This window comes from Glycine soja, chromosome 2, assembly GCF_004193775.1.
Source record: "Glycine soja cultivar W05 chromosome 2, ASM419377v2, whole genome shotgun sequence".
Lineage (NCBI taxonomy): Eukaryota > Viridiplantae > Streptophyta > Magnoliopsida > Fabales > Fabaceae > Glycine > Glycine soja.
The window spans coordinates 32680511-32690667 of NC_041003.1; the positions used below are offsets into that span (position 1 = coordinate 32680511).

At 32.8% G+C, this 10157-nt stretch overlaps 1 non-coding gene across 1 annotated transcript; it reads right to left on the minus strand.

Moving 5' to 3' along the window:
• Positions 1 to 9550: 9550 nt before the first annotated feature.
• Positions 9551 to 9657, minus strand: LOC114404465. The gene has a single exon (XR_003664992.1). It is a non-coding gene; the product is annotated as a small nucleolar RNA R71 (small nucleolar RNA).
• Between the last annotated feature and the right edge of the window lie 500 nt (positions 9658 to 10157).

The window sequence follows — 10157 nt, forward strand, 5'->3', positions numbered from 1 at the left end:
CAAACTGCAACCTCTATGAACAGCATCCCCATGAAAATGAAGCAAGTCCATTTAGATATTTAGGCACAAGCATCATAAACCATATCAAAGTGGGGACAGATGTTTCCTATCAAGAACAAAGAGAGTAACCCCACAGAATTACCAGATCTCTTAACTACTTTTGATACTCCCTTCGTATAACCTTATATATCATGGAGTTAAAAATATTCATCATGCATAAGATTTATGCATGTAAGGTTATACAGTATTGATATTGATGTGATTAATTTCCTTTTTACCCCTACTTCTAACCCTATAAAAATATTTGTCCTCAGTGACTTTACACTCCCAACAAAAATCCCTTATCAACACACAAATATATCACATTCACGGATTATTGGCTTTAGTGATCACATACCCCATGGGGCTTAATGCATGCCAATTAATACCATTGAAACCTACCATAGGGGTATGGTTCCTATCTGACCAACCACATTGAATCCAAGAGCTAATGTGCTATGGAGGACATACCCATAATTCCCCAATGCCAAGCCATTTAAGGCAAGAAATCCCCCATTTCCTAAATCTGCAATTTATGGTTGTCATTAAAGGTGGCACATAAATTCCCTAGACATCCCACTAAGAACCAGTTGATGTCAGCGATTGTGATTGAAACAACTAGTAATTGACTAATTGCCATCCATGCATGATTTCCAAAGAGAATGTCAGTCTTAAATTAATGGCTTTGGGATTGCAATGCCACAAAAACAAGGCCTTGTAAATGTCATAATTAAATTTTGTGGAAGTCATTCAATTGGGACTAATGTAAAGCTACATGTTAAATCCCCTTTCCATCATAAGGAGGGGAAAAAGGTGTGACTTTGATTGGAGCTCAAAGATTTATTAAAAGGGTGCAGGAAAGAGAGATAAAGACACCTTCAGTTACGGAGCAAGTAAAAGCAAAAGGCAGAGAAAAAAAGGGTTTCATCCACCATTCAAGAAGCCAGAAAACATTGGACAGAGGAGTAAAGAAAAAAAGAAAAGAAAAGAAAATGATCAAAAGTGTGTTTACCTTAGTTATTTCTCCGTTATCATACAAAGGAATAAACCCTTGTATGATGAACTCGTGGTACGTATATGAGGTACACACATATGTTGTTGCTGGCTCAATCATATAGTCGCGGGTGCCTTGTCCTTGGCATATGTATTGTAAGGTCCCAAAGCAAAAATCTGTTTAAAGAAAGAAAGTAATATCCCAGTGCTATTTCACTTTATTGGGAAGAGGAGGGACCCCCCCACTCTATATTGTTTACGCTCTTTTGGAGTGACATTCCATTACTCTCAAGATAAATCAATTTAATTTCAAAGTCACGGATTATGATGAAAAAAATAAGAGGAATAAAGAAAAGTGTTCTTTGAAATTGAATTTAAATTTAGGCTAAACTCAATTCTAAAAACTAGCTAGTTAGGATATGTTTTAATACAATCAATGTTGGATTTCCAACAAGTGGAAAAGAATGCCAAAATATTTGGACCTTTTTAATAAATAAAAATGATGTTTTGACACAATAATGTGTACACTCTTTTAAGAAAGCAAAACTATGAGAACATTCTTAATTCATATATACTACTTGACATCTAGAGAGATAAAGCAAAGAGAGAAAAATGTAACTATGAGATAATATGAGATGAAAGGAAAACAAAGATGCATGATGAAAAAAGTATTAGTGAGATATTTGAAGTAGAGGACTATTTACGTATCTTATCTCTTTAATAAAAGAGAGATAAAAATAACAAAATAAAGAAACAAAAAGGAGTTAAGATGAGTGTAAAAAACGAAGTGTAGAAATATTAGGGTTGTTTAATAAATACTTCTAATTAACTAAAGTGCTATAATGGGAGTTCAGTGCTATGAAAATCACCCGACAAAGTACTGACCAAGTGAGGAATAACATGAAGATTGAGTTGAGGAATGATAGGCATAGGTTTGGTGCTGAACATGAAATGAAAATGAGGAACATCATCTCAAATCTTTATAAACAAAAAGATAGGGCAGAGAGAGAGAGAAAGCGCATTTGTGAGAGACTTTTTGTGCACCAGAATTTCTGTCACATGCATGTGTGCAGGGCTTTCCCCAAACCATGACACAAAAACAAACATCCCATACGGCACATATTAACTTTTGGCCAAGGTACAACACAAGCTCTCTGCCTCGTCTTGACTTTCTTTCTTTTGTCATTTCAATTTTCAGGAGTCCAAACTAGGAAGCTCATTCATCATAGCATGTACGTTTTACATATATTCATTGCAACATTACAACACGAAATGAATATAGCTTCTCTTTTTGGTGTACAAAATACAATGGACCACCAGCTAGCTAGTAGAAAGCGCATTGAAGGAGTACTTTACTCTTTTGGGTATGCCTTTTTCGTGTAAAGCTCTTTCGTCAAGTCACGAATGAATCTTAGTATTTTCTCATTGTACTACTTTAAATTTTAAACAATAAGAAAAAATATATAAGATTTTAATGAAAACATTATGAATAAAAACGACCATTTGGGGTAAGCTCCCTTTAATCTTCTGAAAACGTGTTTTTCTTTCTTTTAAATAAATTATAATTATTGTGGAATTAATGCCCAGATGTCGTCATACAGAGATGCACAGATTTATTATAAAGTATTAAAATTTTATGAATTTAATTTAAGTAATGAGAAATTATTTTTTTACTAAAACCACAAGAGTATAACAATACCAGGAAAAGAGTTTTTTATTTTTTTGGGAGTGTATGAGAGTTAAATTCTCGTACGTACAACCATTGTGAATCATCGTGGCACATTATAGAGTGCAAAATTCAACTCAACCTAGTAGCATTTGGTTGCTAAGTAATTGGATTTCTTAAACATATCTGTACCCAAAAACGAATTCTTAAACATGTGATTAGGATTTGATTTCCATTTTGACCGTGTATATATAATTGTGTTTTGTTGAGAAAGATAAATACTTTAGGTATCTCTAAATTTAAAAATTGCAAGGGGTTACTCTTTAAACGTCATCGTGTGATGATATCCTTCATGCACAAAAAATGATATGTGTAAAACATTATTATTTGCAACGCCTGTCTAAAATCTAATGCATATTGAATTTGAATTATTTACGTGGGCCAGCAGCCTAGGACGAACAACTCAATTAAACGTTACGTGAAAGATTAGTGTGAAAAGGAAGTTTGTTTTTACCTTTGCCTACTGCCTATTTTGCTTGCTTTTACCATTTAATTTTGTTTTAATCTTTGGAGCAAGTATAGTTATTGTGGCTTGCATTTAATTTGTGACCAGCTCTTTTCTCTCAGTAAAACTTTTAATTTTATAGTAAGGGAATAATGTTATACTACTAGTTCAATGCACGAAAATTTTGAATTTGCAAAATACTTGCAAAAACTTATATATATATTTCTCACCCTAGAAAATAAATGAAAACTTGAACCTATATAATTCTGGAGATATGATCGTACTCCACTTGATCTACCTCTTGTTTGTACAACAAAATTCAATTAATGGTCATCAGTTGCAAATGGGGTCGCTGCCATGAGTGTGAAAAGGGAAATGAAAATAGAAACTGGCTTATTGATTATAAGGAAAAATATATTCACATACCAAATTTTAGTAGACAACTAGTGAGAGAAAAAAAAAATAGAAAAATATAGATATGATAAATGATATGATGTGATAAGAAAAAAGAAATAAAGAGAAATAAATTTTTTTGATAGGTTATTTAAAATATTAAAGTGTCAAAATATCACCCTTTTATTAATAATTATCTAGAGAAGGGATAGTTGACTGTGCAAAGACATTGCCTTTTGATCAGTGGAGGAGGACTTCGGGATCGATCTTGGTTTTATTTTTTTTTTTATTGACAACTAAGAAAATAAATTTTTAAAAAATGGAAGAATTTATGGACCTGGAGGCTTATGCAGAGGAAAGTGCCTATTTCTTGTCCTTCCCGCGTTATATATACTCCCTCATTTATGGTCCATATTTGATATATATATATAGGGTTCCGTTATTATCACAAGATATAGATAGGATTACTAGAAGCATACAGAATTGATACATGCATGTTGGATTTAGCTAGTAAAATGATCTATTTCCGATAGTTTATATCAGGGTTAAATTTTATTAAACACGTATAAAAACACACACACGCATGTACAAATAGAGAAGTGTTACGTTTCATCCTTTTGCGTCTTTGATTCTTCAGATTCGTGACATCCTGAGTCAAGATTGGGAAGTTGCACTGAAGCATCCTCTTCGCGAAGGAAATCAATGTGTAGATTTCTTTGCAAAACTTGGAGTTGATCCATGGAAGGAATATCATCTTCCTCTTCTTGGCATGCTTTCTTTTTTGTTAGCAGGCACTGCTGGAGTGTATTCTCCCCCAATTGTAGTTGGCTCTTTTGTTCTGTTTTTCTAGCCCCTTTACCAAGAAAAAACACATGTATAACAAGACGGGGAAGAGAGACTAAGGTTTTTGAATGAGTGTTTATAAAATTGATTTTGAAGTGAGGTGAATTTGATTCAAAAACCTCTTTAATCTCCCTTGACTTTTAAACTTTCCCTCCCAATCACTATGCCAACCATTATATCTTTAATTTTTTGAATAAAATATATTTCGAATAAAATTGTTTCTTGACGTATCTCAAATAGAATTATTTCTTATAGAATGTATCTAAGAATTGTTTCTTGACGTATTTTAAATGCAGATCATGAAGGGTTGCCAATCTTTTAAAACAAATTAAGAAAACTAAAATATTTGACATTAACTTAATTAGATGCAATGATGAATGTTAATTTATGAAATCTTTTGTCTGAAAATATATAATGTCTTGTAAAAAATAAATTTATTCTATTTTTTTTAGAATTGAAGATACAGTTTTCGTTGTGATTATCTGTAGAGATGTAAAAAATCTTATATTATAAGCAAATGTGATTGATGTTATTACAATTCCGGTCATGGATGTACCAACCAAGAATTAAAAAAAAGGTTATAATATATTTTTTTGGTCTTTATAAATAAAAAATATTTGAAATTAGTTTCTACAAAATTTTAATACTTTTTTTAGCCTTACAAAATTAAAATATGTTACTTTTATGTTCAAATATAAGTTCAAATAAATCTAAATTTACGTTAATAATTTTTTTATATCGGTTATACACATATATAAATGTGACTTTTATTTACATGCATTGGTTATACATTTAATCAATATAAATATAATATTTTTTACATTAGTTATGTATATAATATAAAAGTAATATCCTTGTAGGTTTAGATATCTGAATTTTACTCTAAACTAAAATGTAATAATAAGTTTTAATTTTATAAAAATGAAAAAAATACACTTAAAATTTTATAAGAAATAATTAATTTCAAATATTTTTATATTTATGAGAATAAAAAATATATTTTAACAACTAAAAATCTTGATATCATTGTATGCGGTTGCTTTAAAATATATAATGAATTTTAAGAATAATAATATATATTTACATTTGTAATGTGCATGTATACACTCAATAAAAACTATTTATTTATTTCTATTTTTTTCTTTTATCACACTATAACATGTATACATGTCACTCATCAATAATAAGTGGTGAAACTATCAATAAAGGATTTAAAAACAGTCATTGACTGCAATATTGGGCATAATATCAAGATTTTTGAACTCTATATAATTGGATCCCAATCGTAATTGTAGCTATAGTACTATATTGGATGCATTCTTTCATAATTTCTTGGAACATCGAAGATTGTGATGAAACTGCAAGTACAACGACTGCAATTTAAATTCTTTCTGTCAATAATTATCGGCTCTGAAACCATGACCTGATTGACAGCCATAAGCCTATCAATCCTTGTTAATAAATATTACAATATCTTACCCTGCAGGATCAAATCTCAAACCCCAGAAACTTGAAATACCGGTGTAGAAGTGATTTTAATTTGGAGAATATTTTCATAGATACAAATCTTCTGGCGGAAATTTTGGCAAAAATAGAAGCTCTAAACTCAATGTGTCAAGAAAGCTATATTCCTTAGATCAAAGGTGTATCTATTGCAAGTGGCTAGCCTATAACTTACTAAATTACAGGACAAAATGTCTAATCTTTATTTGCATTGCCCCTACTTTAGATGTAGTTGATATAGCTTTTCTCATATTCTTATCCTTTTACTTTGTTTAGGGCTTAAGCGCTCCATGTGCAGTGTAATTCAGGAAGTAGGCTGGTCATTTTTTTCTCCTTTTCCTCATAAAAGATGTTTGAGACTTTATAGGGTAAGATGATGGCAGCTAAAGTGTAGACACAATGATTTGGGTATAATTTGACTGCAAATTCAAGCAGTCTTAACATAGAAGTATGCACATGATGCTTGTAATTTAGATGCACACAAAGATACGATTCTATTAAAAATTGCTGGTGTTCAATCTTGAATTTCTAAATTTCATTTTGCGATAAATGAAATTTCTTTCATTGGAAACGGAAATTTTCATACTTTTTTAGCTATTAGAATTAATTTTGAGTACGAGACTCGTTAAAGTTTAAAAAACAAATCAATACTTATATTTTAAAAAGTAATTTCACTATTATTCAAATAAAATTAGTTTTTCTAAATTCACTTGAATTAAAATATCATTTACTATTTACACTTTAAAATAATTTTACTTAATATAAATAAAATTTAATTTTTCTGAAATAATTTTGTTAATAATACAAGTGTTACTTTTCAAAGATAACTTTACAAGAGGCACAATCAGACAATGGTTGTAGGTACTACATGAGTATAGTATTTCTAAAAAAAAAAAACTTGAATTTTTTTATCAAGTATTTCAAGAAATGGATCCAGAAAACTTATTTAGTTGGGACAAGAAAATAATAAGTTATATTATTTCAATAGAAAAATACTACTAAACTTTTATGAAATACATAATTTTATGATAAAAAAAATCCAAATAATTACTTATATAAGCTTTTACAAATTACAATTAGGTCAAAGTGTGTGTTTGTTGTGTCACTTAGTTATTCTATGTATTTAGTATTTGATGTGCCATCATTTTCTTCTATTTTCTAAACCCTTTTTGCACCATTTTAATTATTGGTTGGTCTTAATTGTCAATTAATTAGGCAGTTTTATTATTTGGGCTCATTTAGCTAATTTGATGTTTTTAATCTAATTTCAGGAATTAATGAAACATTGGGCTTAATCCGGATTTTGGTTGTGGACTTGAAGAGGGCAAATAAAGCAGCGCTTATCTTAGTTAATTTCTAATTAGGAAATTTTGCAATTTTATTTTATGTTGTTCAGTGTTTATTTCGTTTTGGGCCAGAGTATTGTAATAGGGCCCAGTGACTTTGAGTGACTCTTTTTAAATAGCTGCCTTGGGATTCGTGCAGGGCATTCTATTCTGTTATGCTATTCATTATTCAGAGCTTTGTTTTAGGGTTTTTCGTTTTTCTGTTTTGCTGCTTCTGAGTTCGTAATGCAATTTTACGTTTTCTACTTCTAATTACAATTTCGTTCTTGCTTCTTCTTTTACTCTCATTTGCGTTTCTGTTCCATTTTACATTTCTGTTCGTTTACGTTTCTGTTCATTTATGTTTCCGTGCATTTACGTTTCTGCTTCATGTTTCAATTGCGTTTTCTGTTTGAATCCATGGAAGGCTAGATTTTCTGGTGTTGTTTCCTTTTGAGGACGAAGCCCAACTCTCTTTGAGATTTCGCTTGTAATGTGGTTTCCTGACAGTTTTCCCTTCACCAGTTATCCCAATTTCGTGAATATTAATCGGTGCACGCTTCGTGTTCGATTAATTGCCTCTGAGCCTAACTTGCGTTCATGCTTAATGGACGAAGGGCTAACTGGTGTATGTGGTGCCTAATCACGTATTGAAAACCCTAAGTTGATTTTCGCTTAGTAAATTGAAATAGGGTTGGATTAAGTGGTTGACTGTTAGGGACGAATTCTCCATAACCCAGGATAAGAGAGTGGCTTCTGAATCAGAGGAAACAACCCATTTTTAATATTAGAAGTTTCGTATTCCATTTTATTTGTTCTGCTCTTTAATTACCAAACAACCAAACCCCCCCCCCCCATCGTTACTGTTACTGCAAGCATATTATGAACATTTGGCTTGTCACTGCTCGTTGGAAAACGACCTAGGATCACTTCCTAGTTACTGCATTTTCATGTTTATTTGATTCGGGTACGACCTCGATCAAATTTGGCGCCGTTGCCAGGGAGCAGTGTCCAAAGGTTCATAATAGATAGCTAGTGTTGTGTGTTTAATCCTTTCGTGTTTTATGTTTAATTGTTAGTATTGTGTTAGTATGTGTGTTAGTGTTGTTTAGTGTCCTGGTATTTTGTTTAATGTGTGTTCTGTTTCAGTTTTCCCATTAAGCGTTTCCCCTGTTTCAGTCCTGGGTGTTTTGCTGTGAAGATTGTGCTTGAAAACAGAGTAGTAGTAGAAATCAGCTTGCGGCAAAAACAGAGTAGTAGTAGAAATCAGCTAGAGACGGATTTTAGCGACCACCCATGCTGAATTAATTGGGATTTTTTTGTTTTAGTAGCTAGGGTTGTTATTTTTGGTTGAATTTTTTTGTGGTAACTTCATAGTTAGACTTTGAATTTTTGTCTGAAATTTTTGAGGTCTCCATCGTCCAAAAAAAAGCGATTCTGTCAAAAGTTTTTTATTTTTCAAGTTTTATTCACTTATTTTTCTTAACCTACCAATTTTAGCTTTCATAGTTAGACTTTGAATTTTTGTCTGAAATTTTTTTTGCTATCTTCTCATCATTTTATAAGGTTGCTCACAAAATTTCAAGTCATTTGGATATCATTTGAGGGTAGCTGTAGTTCAAACCTACACCTTTATTCACATGACAAGGCAACTAGTTGTGTGCATGCTGAATGTAGTGTATGACTAAAGGCAATCCATCTGACTTACAACCCTTTGATCCTGAGATAGATAGGACATTTCATAGATTAGTTAGGCATCATTTTATACCTTTTGATCATTCTGCGCATTCCATAACTGGTGAATCTGTGCATTCTGTTATTGGTGATTTTGAACATCCTGATCTTGAGCATTATAATTTTGAGCATTCTGATTCTGAGCATTCTGATTTTGCATATTCTGAGAACATGGCACAACCTCCACCTCGTGAGAGGACTCTAAGGGAAATGGTTGCACCTGATTTCACCTACGAAAGCTTGTGCATCCAATACCCTGATGAGGATGTCCCATATGTTCTTAAAACTGGACTAATTCATTTGCTTCCGAAGTTTCATGGCCTTGCAGGTGAAGACCCGCACAAACATTTGAAGGAATTTCATATTGTCTGCTCCACCATGAAACCCCCAGATGTCCAAGAGGATCACATATTTCTGAAGGCTTTTCCTCATTCATTAGAGGGAGTGGCAAAGGACTGGTTGTATTACCTTGCTCCAAGGTCCATCACGAGCTGGGATGACCTTAAGAGAGTATTCTTAGACAAATTTTTCCCTGCTTCCAGGACCACAGCCATCAGGAAAGATATCTCAAGTATTAGACAGCTCAGTGGAGAGAGCCTGTATGAGTACTGGGAGCGATTTAAGAAACTATGTGCCAGTTGCCCTCACCATCAGATTTCAGAACAGCTTCTTCTCCAATATTTTTATGAAGGACTCAGTAATATGGAGAGAAGTATGATAGATGCTGCCAGTGGTGGAGCCCTTGGAGACATGACTCCTGCTGAAGCCAGAAATTTAATTGAGAAGATGGCCTCCAACTCTCAGCAGTTTAGCGCCAGAAATGATGCCATAGTCATTAGAGGAGTGCATGAGGTAGCTACAAACCCATTTGCATCATCTGAAACTAAGAAGCTTGAAGGCAAACTAGATGCATTGGTTAACTTGGTAACCCAGCTGGCCTTGAATCAGAAATCTGTACCTGTCGCAAGGGTTTGTGGTTTGTGCTCCTCTGCTGACCACCATACAGACCTTTGCCCTTCCATGCAGCAACCTGGAGCAATTGAGCAGCCTGAAGCTTATGCTGCAAATATTTACAATAGACCTCCTCAACCTCAGCAGCAAAATCAACCACAGTAGAACAATTATGACCTTTCCAGCAACAGATACAACCCTGGAT